This window comes from Lissotriton helveticus, chromosome 2_1 (genome assembly GCF_964261635.1).
Source record: "Lissotriton helveticus chromosome 2_1, aLisHel1.1, whole genome shotgun sequence".
Lineage (NCBI taxonomy): Eukaryota > Metazoa > Chordata > Amphibia > Caudata > Salamandridae > Lissotriton > Lissotriton helveticus.
The window spans coordinates 1,420,203,922-1,420,218,255 of record NC_136059.1 but is presented as its reverse complement, the minus strand read 5'-3'; the positions used below and the strand labels follow the sequence as shown (position 1 = coordinate 1,420,218,255).

The window sequence follows — 14,334 nt, the reverse complement described above, 5'->3', positions numbered from 1 at the left end:
ACGAGGCCAAATAAAGGTGAAGGGAAAATGCCTGAAAGAGTTTGTGACTTTTTGATTTTAAATTTTTAAGTTTGAAATTTCTGAAGATGGATGTGATGGATAGTATTCTAATTTATTGACTAATTTAATTAAAACTGATAAAGCGGCCTAATAAATAATAGGTTGCGAGAAACTATACTTAAAATACACTGGACTAGAAAACTTTCAGAAGGGTACAACATAAACTGTTGGTAGATTACAATAACGGCAACCATTCAAAATAGAAATGTAAATCAGGACATGGTTCCAGGGGGAGAGATAAAGTGTACATAGGATATAAGGGGTCAGGATAGAGTCATCCTTACCCTATGTAACTGATCGATGGGTCTGTGAAGGACCATTCATGGGCAAGAAATTGTCGCAAAATGTATTTTTGGGTGCACGCAAGGATCTGCAGATACACCGTGGTGCATGAAGCGGCTCCATGTGTGAACCCTTAGCAGATCCGTGGATACAGAACCCAGTTAAAAAAAAGTTACAGCTAGGTTCAGATTTTACACACACGAAACAATAGAAATTCAGCAGTTATAGGTATCTCAAGTGACTATAGCTCGTGCCCTAAGTTAACTATAACTTGCGCCCTCACCATGCACTGCTAATTACCCCACAAATTACATTACTCATGACATCTTCTTTGACATCATTTATAATATCACTGCAACATTTGCAGTGGAATTATTGGTGAGAAAACTGTGATGACAGGTGCACAACTTATAGTTACCTTAAGTCATGAGTTATAGTTACCTGACATAACTACAACTGCTAAATTTCTATGGTTTCCAGTGAGTAAAATCTGAACCTAACTATAACGTCCCTGTAATCTAAGATTTTTTTAGTGAATTTCAAAGGTTTTATTAAAATTCTATCTACTAACTATAACGTCCCTGTAACCTTTTTTAAATTAATTATATATATATATATATATTACCTACTGGCGGTCGCCAGTAGGTATATATAGTTAGGATTTTTTCTCTATGGGTTTTTTGAAAATTCTATGTCTAATAACTTTGGCGTTTGTGGACGGAATTGGCTGAAATTTTCAGGAAAATGGCACATTTTGTTTCTGAGCAGCCCTTGAAAATTTGGGGGGGGTTCGTCCAGTGGGGGCCGAGAAAAAAGGGGGGTCCCAAAACGTGTTTTTAACATTGAGTTTTCCATAGGGCGGTTGGCCTCACTTTTAGCCCGAACGGCTGAATGGATTTGCACGAAACTTGGCAAAATTGTAGGGACTGGTAGCCCGATGTGCCTTTTGTAGGTCTCAATATATGTGCTCCAGTGGATTTTGAGAAATTAACGTTTAAAAAAAGATATATATCTGTAAGCGCGGACCAGGCAGCGCACTGGTTCGCGAACTTTTCGCGCAACGGAGCTTTGTGAAGCGAAGCTGATTGGTTCTCCGGCGTCTGTCAACATTCCAAACAGTCCGTAGCGGCCGCCATCTTGTCTCTCGGTAGGATCGAGAGACAAGAGGAGGTCAAAACAAAGGGGGAAATAACTATAAGGGGGCATAGTAGATCCTCGCTGACCCCCTAGGTTTGATGTGGAGGTTTTAAAAGGGCCCCGCGGGGCAAAAAAAAAACAAAATAATAATAATCGAACGGCTGAATGGATTTGCACGAAACTTGGCAAAATATTAGGGACTGGTAGCCCGATGTGCCTTTGCTAGGTCTCAATATATGTGCTCCAGTGGATTTTGAGAAATTAACGTTGAAAAAAAGATATATATCTGTAACAGCGCTCCGCTTCGCGTACTTTTCGCGTTACGGAGCTTTGCGAAGCTGATTGGTTCTCCGGCGTCTGTCAACATTCCAAACAGTCCGTAGCGGCCGCCATCTTGTCCCTCGGTAGGATTGAGAGACAAGAGGAGGCCAAAGCGAAGGGGGAAATGACCATAAGGGGGCATAGTAGATCCTTCCTGACCTCTTAGGTTTGATGTACCATTTTGCCAAGTTTGGTGTAATTCCGTTCAGCCATTCAGGCTGTAGACGTATGTAAATGTCCTATGGAAAATTGCATGGGGAAAACACATTTGAAAGTGTTGAAATTTAGAACCAATTAAAATGTTACTTTGGTTTTGTATTTGTGTGTGATGAAAGTTAATTGGTTATGTATATATGTCAAATGAGAGGAAACCACAGCCATTTTGTGATACTACTGTCTGAGGTACATTTGTGAGGAATTTTTGGTGGTGAATTTCTGGTGTTTGATTTACACAGTACTAACACTTCTGCTACTTTTAAAAAGGTGAGTTGTTAATTTGTATGGGGAACTATGTTGTACACTTGAAGATAATTTGAAAAATGTTTTCTGTTATTTATTTGCAGTCCTTCTGTTATACTAAATACTTGATAAAGTTAGTTTTATATTATGTATTACTAAAGATGATAAATGAAAGTGATTATTTTTTTCTGCAATTTACAGCAAGCAATTTCAAAATAAAATGGCTCACAATGAAGAGACCGTGGCAATTTCTTTTGAATTGTCCAACACATTGATTGAAATTGAGAGCACCAATAATGAAATATTGTCACAAGGAGGACATGACTTGTATGATTCCATTAGATTGATTGAAATGGACAGCACCAAGAATGAAATATTGTCACAAGGAGATGACTTGAATGATTCCACTACATTGATTGAAATTGAGAGCACCAATAATGAAATATTGTCACAAGGAGGAGATGGCTTGTATGATTCCATTAGATTGATTGAAATGGACAGCACCAATAATGAAATATTGTCACAAGGAGGAGATGACTTGAATGATTCCACTACATTGATTGAAATTGAGAGCACCAATAATGAAATATTGTCACGAGGAGATGACTTGAATGATTCCACTACATTGATTGAAATTGACAGCACCAATAATGAAATATTGTCACAAGGAGGAGATGACTTGAATGATTTTTTTGATCAATCTCTTGATGGCGAATTTATCGAGTGTTTGGAGACCATAGAGTTACAAGAATCATCATTGGAGACTTTTAATGAGGACATTGCTGATGAGGACATGTTACTAGTTCTTTCAAATTTAGAAAATTCTGAAGAATAAATTTATATTTAGAAATCAAAAATTGTTTGAGACATTATTCATTTTTATTTTTAATTTATGAGGTTGTAGCAAAGTGATTGTAGTATAAAATGAGACTTATAGTATAGAGTGCAACATTTTTATGTTACATGGTAAGTTTACTCATATTTACTTCCCTTCTGCCACTATATTATCTCCAATGTGTATTTGACATGTCTTCTTCATCTCCGGCCTCCTTTCTCTCACTGTGTGTCTCCGATGCATCTTATCGCTGGTATTTTGTGTAATTACAGAAGAGAGTAAAATAAAATAGTTCGGAACGTGAAAAGGGGGCAAAGTAGAGTACTCCTCACCCCCTAGGCCTTTTTAGGCGGTCCCAAAAGGATCAGTTTCTGCTTTCCTGAGAGATTATGGTATGAGTTCCATATACCACAATAACTTGCATTACAACATGCAAGATATCTATCTCCTATTACCAACTTTTGGAGATATTCGCGCTAAGCGCGAATATCTCCAAAAAGTAACACCTGCCCTGAGCAGTTCTTAGCCATGTTATCCAATGGGAGGTGGATAACATGGCTAAGAGTATTAGCTTGGTAATGCATGAATATCGCTGAGTTTTTAGCGATATTCATGCATTGCGGCCGTTTATTATCGCATTTGCGATAAACCTTGATAATAGTAAGGTTTATCTTCGATAATTTCTGACGATGCTTAGTGGTAAAAAATTGGTTGGTAAGCATCGTTAGCGATAAATATCGCTTAACTTTGGTAATATGCCCCAACGTCTGTTAACGTTCGATTCGAAGGAAATGAGGAAGTGTTGAAAAACATTGTCTGCGCCATCTTGCCTTTTTTGAAATGCCACACTTTTGTCGTGCACGGCAGCCATTTTAGATGTCTTGACCAGACCCACTCTCTGCACGCTGTCGATTCGTAGCATGGCTCCTCACCCTCGTAAGCATCTCCCCCAGGCACTGGTCACCACCGCTCTCTGTCTTATGCATGGGCAATAAACCTCCCCCCATCTGCGCTGCTCTTCCCTGAGAAAAGGGGGTGGTGATGAACAGAGTGTCTGAATTAAGCAGACCACTCTTACCCAGTCCAAAGATCAGGGCTTGATCCATCACCGTTATTTATCTCACTGCCCCATCCCAGCTCAGAACCTGGCTGTATGCAAATTAGTCTGTCCCTGGCCCAGTGCATCATGGGAACAGGGCAGACCAAACTACAAAGCCAATTCTTCACCAGAAAGGAGACAAGCTACCGGGGACCGGTTTCTGGCATTTCAGCCTCTTCGGCCCGGCTTGCTTGAATCCTGATGGAGCAGTGAGAAAGGGACTCATGTCTGAGTATACCCTGCCACACCTATAGTGGCCAAAAACGATACAGAAAAGGGGGTGGTGATGAACAGAGTGTCTGAATTAAGCAGACCACTCTTACCCAGTCCAAAGATCAGGGCTTGATCCATCACCGTTATTTATCTCACTGCCCCATCCCAGCTCAGAACCTGGCTGTATGCAAATTAGTCTGTCCCTGGCCCAGTGCATCATGGGAACAGGGCAGACCAAACTACAAAGCCAATTCTTCACCAGAAAGGAGACAAGCTACCGGGGACCGGTTTCTGGCATTTCAGCCTCTTCGGCCCGGCTTGCTTGAATCCTGATGGAGCAGTGAGAAAGGGACTCATGTCTGAGTATACCCTGCCACACCTATAGTGGCCAAAAACGATACAGAAAAGGGGGTGGTGATGAACAGAGTGTCTGAATTAAGCAGACCACTCTTACCCAGTCCAAAGATCAGGGCTTGATCCATCACCGTTATTTATCTCACTGCCCCATCCCAGCTCAGAACCTGGCTGTATGCAAATTAGTCTGTCCCTGGCCCAGTGCATCATGGGAACAGGGCAGACCAAACTACAAAGCCAATTCTTCACCAGAAAGGAGACAAGCTACCGGGGACCGGTTTCTGGCATTTCAGCCTCTTCGGCCCGGCTTGCTTGAATCCTGATGGAGCAGTGAGAAAGGGACTCATGTCTGAGTATACCCTGCCACACCTATAGTGGCCAAAAACGATACAGAAAAGGGGGTGGTGATGAACAGAGTGTCTGAATTAAGCAGACCACTCTTACCCAGTCCAAAGATCAGGGCTTGATCCATCACCGTTATTTATCTCACTGCCCCATCCCAGCTCAGAACCTGGCTGTATGCAAATTAGTCTGTCCCTGGCCCAGTGCATCATGGGAACAGGGCAGACCAAACTACAAAGCCAATTCTTCACCAGAAAGGAGACAAGCTACCGGGGACCGGTTTCTGGCATTTCAGCCTCTTCGGCCCGGCTTGCTTGAATCCTGATGGAGCAGTGAGAAAGGGACTCATGTCTGAGTATACCCTGCCACACCTATAGTGGCCAAAAACGATACAGAAAAGGGGGTGGTGATGAACAGAGTGTCTGAATTAAGCAGACCACTCTTACCCAGTCCAAAGATCAGGGCTTGATCCATCACCGTTATTTATCTCACTGCCCCATCCCAGCTCAGAACCTGGCTGTATGCAAATTAGTCTGTCCCTGGCCCAGTGCATCATGGGAACAGGGCAGACCAAACTACAAAGCCAATTCTTCACCAGAAAGGAGACAAGCTACCGGGGACCGGTTTCTGGCATTTCAGCCTCTTCGGCCCGGCTTGCTTGAATCCTGATGGAGCAGTGAGAAAGGGACTCATGTCTGAGTATACCCTGCCACACCTATAGTGGCCAAAAACGATACAGAAAAGGGGGTGGTGATGAACAGAGTGTCTGAATTAAGCAGACCACTCTTACCCAGTCCAAAGATCAGGGCTTGATCCATCACCGTTATTTATCTCACTGCCCCATCCCAGCTCAGAACCTGGCTGTATGCAAATTAGTCTGTCCCTGGCCCAGTGCATCATGGGAACAGGGCAGACCAAACTACAAAGCCAATTCTTCACCAGAAAGGAGACAAGCTACCGGGGACCGGTTTCTGGCATTTCAGCCTCTTCGGCCCGGCTTGCTTGAATCCTGATGGAGCAGTGAGAAAGGGACTCATGTCTGAGTATACCCTGCCACACCTATAGTGGCCAAAAACGATACAGAAAAGGGGGTGGTGATGAACAGAGTGTCTGAATTAAGCAGACCACTCTTACCCAGTCCAAAGATCAGGGCTTGATCCATCACCGTTATTTATCTCACTGCCCCATCCCAGCTCAGAACCTGGCTGTATGCAAATTAGTCTGTCCCTGGCCCAGTGCATCATGGGAACAGGGCAGACCAAACTACAAAGCCAATTCTTCACCAGAAAGGAGACAAGCTACCGGGGACCGGTTTCTGGCATTTCAGCCTCTTCGGCCCGGCTTGCTTGAATCCTGATGGAGCAGTGAGAAAGGGACTCATGTCTGAGTATACCCTGCCACACCTATAGTGGCCAAAAACGATACAGAAAAGGGGGTGGTGATGAACAGAGTGTCTGAATTAAGCAGACCACTCTTACCCAGTCCAAAGATCAGGGCTTGATCCATCACCGTTATTTATCTCACTGCCCCATCCCAGCTCAGAACCTGGCTGTATGCAAATTAGTCTGTCCCTGGCCCAGTGCATCATGGGAACAGGGCAGACCAAACTACAAAGCCAATTCTTCACCAGAAAGGAGACAAGCTACCGGGGACCGGTTTCTGGCATTTCAGCCTCTTCGGCCCGGCTTGCTTGAATCCTGATGGAGCAGTGAGAAAGGGACTCATGTCTGAGTATACCCTGCCACACCTATAGTGGCCAAAAACGATACAGAAAAGGGGGTGGTGATGAACAGAGTGTCTGAATTAAGCAGACCACTCTTACCCAGTCCAAAGATCAGGGCTTGATCCATCACCGTTATTTATCTCACTGCCCCATCCCAGCTCAGAACCTGGCTGTATGCAAATTAGTCTGTCCCTGGCCCAGTGCATCATGGGAACAGGGCAGACCAAACTACAAAGCCAATTCTTCACCAGAAAGGAGACAAGCTACCGGGGACCGGTTTCTGGCATTTCAGCCTCTTCGGCCCGGCTTGCTTGAATCCTGATGGAGCAGTGAGAAAGGGACTCATGTCTGAGTATACCCTGCCACACCTATAGTGGCCAAAAACGATACAGAAAAGGGGGTGGTGATGAACAGAGTGTCTGAATTAAGCAGACCACTCTTACCCAGTCCAAAGATCAGGGCTTGATCCATCACCGTTATTTATCTCACTGCCCCATCCCAGCTCAGAACCTGGCTGTATGCAAATTAGTCTGTCCCTGGCCCAGTGCATCATGGGAACAGGGCAGACCAAACTACAAAGCCAATTCTTCACCAGAAAGGAGACAAGCTACCGGGGACCGGTTTCTGGCATTTCAGCCTCTTCGGCCCGGCTTGCTTGAATCCTGATGGAGCAGTGAGAAAGGGACTCATGTCTGAGTATACCCTGCCACACCTATAGTGGCCAAAAACGATACAGAAAAGGGGGTGGTGATGAACAGAGTGTCTGAATTAAGCAGACCACTCTTACCCAGTCCAAAGATCAGGGCTTGATCCATCACCGTTATTTATCTCACTGCCCCATCCCAGCTCAGAACCTGGCTGTATGCAAATTAGTCTGTCCCTGGCCCAGTGCATCATGGGAACAGGGCAGACCAAACTACAAAGCCAATTCTTCACCAGAAAGGAGACAAGCTACCGGGGACCGGTTTCTGGCATTTCAGCCTCTTCGGCCCGGCTTGCTTGAATCCTGATGGAGCAGTGAGAAAGGGACTCATGTCTGAGTATACCCTGCCACACCTATAGTGGCCAAAAACGATACAGAAAAGGGGGTGGTGATGAACAGAGTGTCTGAATTAAGCAGACCACTCTTACCCAGTCCAAAGATCAGGGCTTGATCCATCACCGTTATTTATCTCACTGCCCCATCCCAGCTCAGAACCTGGCTGTATGCAAATTAGTCTGTCCCTGGCCCAGTGCATCATGGGAACAGGGCAGACCAAACTACAAAGCCAATTCTTCACCAGAAAGGAGACAAGCTACCGGGGACCGGTTTCTGGCATTTCAGCCTCTTCGGCCCGGCTTGCTTGAATCCTGATGGAGCAGTGAGAAAGGGACTCATGTCTGAGTATACCCTGCCACACCTATAGTGGCCAAAAACGATACAGAAAAGGGGGTGGTGATGAACAGAGTGTCTGAATTAAGCAGACCACTCTTACCCAGTCCAAAGATCAGGGCTTGATCCATCACCGTTATTTATCTCACTGCCCCATCCCAGCTCAGAACCTGGCTGTATGCAAATTAGTCTGTCCCTGGCCCAGTGCATCATGGGAACAGGGCAGACCAAACTACAAAGCCAATTCTTCACCAGAAAGGAGACAAGCTACCGGGGACCGGTTTCTGGCATTTCAGCCTCTTCGGCCCGGCTTGCTTGAATCCTGATGGAGCAGTGAGAAAGGGACTCATGTCTGAGTATACCCTGCCACACCTATAGTGGCCAAAAACGATACAGAAAAGGGGGTGGTGATGAACAGAGTGTCTGAATTAAGCAGACCACTCTTACCCAGTCCAAAGATCAGGGCTTGATCCATCACCGTTATTTATCTCACTGCCCCATCCCAGCTCAGAACCTGGCTGTATGCAAATTAGTCTGTCCCTGGCCCAGTGCATCATGGGAACAGGGCAGACCAAACTACAAAGCCAATTCTTCACCAGAAAGGAGACAAGCTACCGGGGACCGGTTTCTGGCATTTCAGCCTCTTCGGCCCGGCTTGCTTGAATCCTGATGGAGCAGTGAGAAAGGGACTCATGTCTGAGTATACCCTGCCACACCTATAGTGGCCAAAAACGATACAGAAAAGGGGGTGGTGATGAACAGAGTGTCTGAATTAAGCAGACCACTCTTACCCAGTCCAAAGATCAGGGCTTGATCCATCACCGTTATTTATCTCACTGCCCCATCCCAGCTCAGAACCTGGCTGTATGCAAATTAGTCTGTCCCTGGCCCAGTGCATCATGGGAACAGGGCAGACCAAACTACAAAGCCAATTCTTCACCAGAAAGGAGACAAGCTACCGGGGACCGGTTTCTGGCATTTCAGCCTCTTCGGCCCGGCTTGCTTGAATCCTGATGGAGCAGTGAGAAAGGGACTCATGTCTGAGTATACCCTGCCACACCTATAGTGGCCAAAAACGATACAGAAAAGGGGGTGGTGATGAACAGAGTGTCTGAATTAAGCAGACCACTCTTACCCAGTCCAAAGATCAGGGCTTGATCCATCACCGTTATTTATCTCACTGCCCCATCCCAGCTCAGAACCTGGCTGTATGCAAATTAGTCTGTCCCTGGCCCAGTGCATCATGGGAACAGGGCAGACCAAACTACAAAGCCAATTCTTCACCAGAAAGGAGACAAGCTACCGGGGACCGGTTTCTGGCATTTCAGCCTCTTCGGCCCGGCTTGCTTGAATCCTGATGGAGCAGTGAGAAAGGGACTCATGTCTGAGTATACCCTGCCACACCTATAGTGGCCAAAAACGATACAGAAAAGGGGGTGGTGATGAACAGAGTGTCTGAATTAAGCAGACCACTCTTACCCAGTCCAAAGATCAGGGCTTGATCCATCACCGTTATTTATCTCACTGCCCCATCCCAGCTCAGAACCTGGCTGTATGCAAATTAGTCTGTCCCTGGCCCAGTGCATCATGGGAACAGGGCAGACCAAACTACAAAGCCAATTCTTCACCAGAAAGGAGACAAGCTACCGGGGACCGGTTTCTGGCATTTCAGCCTCTTCGGCCCGGCTTGCTTGAATCCTGATGGAGCAGTGAGAAAGGGACTCATGTCTAAGTATACCCTGCCACACCTATAGTGGCCAAAAACGATACAGAAAAGGGGGTGGTGATGAACAGAGTGTCTGAATTAAGCAGACCACTCTTACCCAGTCCAAAGATCAGGGCTTGATCCATCACCGTTATTTATCTCACTGCCCCATCCCAGCTCAGAACCTGGCTGTATGCAAATTAGTCTGTCCCTGGCCCAGTGCATCATGGGAACAGGGCAGACCAAACTACAAAGCCAATTCTTCACCAGAAAGGAGACAAGCTACCGGGGACCGGTTTCTGGCATTTCAGCCTCTTCGGCCCGGCTTGCTTGAATCCTGATGGAGCAGTGAGAAAGGGACTCATGTCTGAGTATACCCTGCCACACCTATAGTGGCCAAAAACGATACAGAAAAGGGGGTGGTGATGAACAGAGTGTCTGAATTAAGCAGACCACTCTTACCCAGTCCAAAGATCAGGGCTTGATCCATCACCGTTATTTATCTCACTGCCCCATCCCAGCTCAGAACCTGGCTGTATGCAAATTAGTCTGTCCCTGGCCCAGTGCATCATGGGAACAGGGCAGACCAAACTACAAAGCCAATTCTTCACCAGAAAGGAGACAAGCTACCGGGGACCGGTTTCTGGCATTTCAGCCTCTTCGGCCCGGCTTGCTTGAATCCTGATGGAGCAGTGAGAAAGGGACTCATGTCTGAGTATACCCTGCCACACCTATAGTGGCCAAAAACGATACAGAAAAGGGGGTGGTGATGAACAGAGTGTCTGAATTAAGCAGACCACTCTTACCCAGTCCAAAGATCAGGGCTTGATCCATCACCGTTATTTATCTCACTGCCCCATCCCAGCTCAGAACCTGGCTGTATGCAAATTAGTCTGTCCCTGGCCCAGTGCATCATGGGAACAGGGCAGACCAAACTACAAAGCCAATTCTTCACCAGAAAGGAGACAAGCTACCGGGGACCGGTTTCTGGCATTTCAGCCTCTTCGGCCCGGCTTGCTTGAATCCTGATGGAGCAGTGAGAAAGGGACTCATGTCTGAGTATACCCTGCCACACCTATAGTGGCCAAAAACGATACAGAAAAGGGGGTGGTGATGAACAGAGTGTCTGAATTAAGCAGACCACTCTTACCCAGTCCAAAGATCAGGGCTTGATCCATCACCGTTATTTATCTCACTGCCCCATCCCAGCTCAGAACCTGGCTGTATGCAAATTAGTCTGTCCCTGGCCCAGTGCATCATGGGAACAGGGCAGACCAAACTACAAAGCCAATTCTTCACCAGAAAGGAGACAAGCTACCGGGGACCGGTTTCTGGCATTTCAGCCTCTTCGGCCCGGCTTGCTTGAATCCTGATGGAGCAGTGAGAAAGGGACTCATGTCTGAGTATACCCTGCCACACCTATAGTGGCCAAAAACGATACAGAAAAGGGGGTGGTGATGAACAGAGTGTCTGAATTAAGCAGACCACTCTTACCCAGTCCAAAGATCAGGGCTTGATCCATCACCGTTATTTATCTCACTGCCCCATCCCAGCTCAGAACCTGGCTGTATGCAAATTAGTCTGTCCCTGGCCCAGTGCATCATGGGAACAGGGCAGACCAAACTACAAAGCCAATTCTTCACCAGAAAGGAGACAAGCTACCGGGGACCGGTTTCTGGCATTTCAGCCTCTTCGGCCCGGCTTGCTTGAATCCTGATGGAGCAGTGAGAAAGGGACTCATGTCTAAGTATACCCTGCCACACCTATAGTGGCCAAAAACGATACAGAAAAGGGGGTGGTGATGAACAGAGTGTCTGAATTAAGCAGACCACTCTTACCCAGTCCAAAGATCAGGGCTTGATCCATCACCGTTATTTATCTCACTGCCCCATCCCAGCTCAGAACCTGGCTGTATGCAAATTAGTCTGTCCCTGGCCCAGTGCATCATGGGAACAGGGCAGACCAAACTACAAAGCCAATTCTTCACCAGAAAGGAGACAAGCTACCGGGGACCGGTTTCTGGCATTTCAGCCTCTTCGGCCCGGCTTGCTTGAATCCTGATGGAGCAGTGAGAAAGGGACTCATGTCTGAGTATACCCTGCCACACCTATAGTGGCCAAAAACGATACAGAAAAGGGGGTGGTGATGAACAGAGTGTCTGAATTAAGCAGACCACTCTTACCCAGTCCAAAGATCAGGGCTTGATCCATCACCGTTATTTATCTCACTGCCCCATCCCAGCTCAGAACCTGGCTGTATGCAAATTAGTCTGTCCCTGGCCCAGTGCATCATGGGAACAGGGCAGACCAAACTACAAAGCCAATTCTTCACCAGAAAGGAGACAAGCTACCGGGGACCGGTTTCTGGCATTTCAGCCTCTTCGGCCCGGCTTGCTTGAATCCTGATGGAGCAGTGAGAAAGGGACTCATGTCTGAGTATACCCTGCCACACCTATAGTGGCCAAAAACGATACAGAAAAGGGGGTGGTGATGAACAGAGTGTCTGAATTAAGCAGACCACTCTTACCCAGTCCAAAGATCAGGGCTTGATCCATCACCGTTATTTATCTCACTGCCCCATCCCAGCTCAGAACCTGGCTGTATGCAAATTAGTCTGTCCCTGGCCCAGTGCATCATGGGAACAGGGCAGACCAAACTACAAAGCCAATTCTTCACCAGAAAGGAGACAAGCTACCGGGGACCGGTTTCTGGCATTTCAGCCTCTTCGGCCCGGCTTGCTTGAATCCTGATGGAGCAGTGAGAAAGGGACTCATGTCTGAGTATACCCTGCCACACCTATAGTGGCCAAAAACGATACAGAAAAGGGGGTGGTGATGAACAGAGTGTCTGAATTAAGCAGACCACTCTTACCCAGTCCAAAGATCAGGGCTTGATCCATCACCGTTATTTATCTCACTGCCCCATCCCAGCTCAGAACCTGGCTGTATGCAAATTAGTCTGTCCCTGGCCCAGTGCATCATGGGAACAGGGCAGACCAAACTACAAAGCCAATTCTTCACCAGAAAGGAGACAAGCTACCGGGGACCGGTTTCTGGCATTTCAGCCTCTTCGGCCCGGCTTGCTTGAATCCTGATGGAGCAGTGAGAAAGGGACTCATGTCTGAGTATACCCTGCCACACCTATAGTGGCCAAAAACGATACAGAAAAGGGGGTGGTGATGAACAGAGTGTCTGAATTAAGCAGACCACTCTTACCCAGTCCAAAGATCAGGGCTTGATCCATCACCGTTATTTATCTCACTGCCCCATCCCAGCTCAGAACCTGGCTGTATGCAAATTAGTCTGTCCCTGGCCCAGTGCATCATGGGAACAGGGCAGACCAAACTACAAAGCCAATTCTTCACCAGAAAGGAGACAAGCTACCGGGGACCGGTTTCTGGCATTTCAGCCTCTTCGGCCCGGCTTGCTTGAATCCTGATGGAGCAGTGAGAAAGGGACTCATGTCTGAGTATACCCTGCCACACCTATAGTGGCCAAAAACGATACAGAAAAGGGGGTGGTGATGAACAGAGTGTCTGAATTAAGCAGACCACTCTTACCCATTCCAAAGATCAGGGCTTGATCCATCACCGTTATTTATCTCACTGCCCCATCCCAGCTCAGAACCTGGCTGTATGCAAATTAGTCTGTCCCTGGCCCAGTGCATCATGGGAACAGGGCAGACCAAACTACAAAGCCAATTCTTCACCAGAAAGGAGACAAGCTACCGGGGACCGGTTTCTGGCATTTCAGCCTCTTCGGCCCGGCTTGCTTGAATCCTGATGGAGCAGTGAGAAAGGGACTCATGTCTGAGTATACCCTGCCACACCTATAGTGGCCAAAAACGATACAGAAAAGGGGGTGGTGATGAACAGAGTGTCTGAATTAAGCAGACCACTCTTACCCAGTCCAAAGATCAGGGCTTGATCCATCACCGTTATTTATCTCACTGCCCCATCCCAGCTCAGAACCTGGCTGTATGCAAATTAGTCTGTCCCTGGCCCAGTGCATCATGGGAACAGGGCAGACCAAACTACAAAGCCAATTCTTCACCAGAAAGGAGACAAGCTACCGGGGACCGGTTTCTGGCATTTCAGCCTCTTCGGCCCGGCTTGCTTGAATCCTGATGGAGCAGTGAGAAAGGGACTCATGTCTGAGTATACCCTGCCACACCTATAGTGGCCAAAAACGATACAGAAAAGGGGGTGGTGATGAACAGAGTGTCTGAATTAAGCAGACCACTCTTACCCAGTCCAAAGATCAGGGCTTGATCCATCACCGTTATTTATCTCACTGCCCCATCCCAGCTCAGAACCTGGCTGTATGCAAATTAGTCTGTCCCTGGCCCAGTGCATCATGGGAACAGGGCAGACCAAACTACAAAGCCAATTCTTCACCAGAAAGGAGACAAGCTACCGGGGACCGGTTTCTGGC

The 14,334-nt window shown here is 47.1% G+C and overlaps 1 protein-coding gene across 2 annotated transcripts in view; it reads right to left on the bottom strand.

Annotated features, from left to right (window-relative positions):
- Nucleotides 1-14,334, bottom strand: part of LOC144818695 (coronin-2A-like) — a 993,991-nt gene that overhangs the window by 594,619 nt on the left and 385,038 nt on the right. The window lies entirely within an intron of this gene.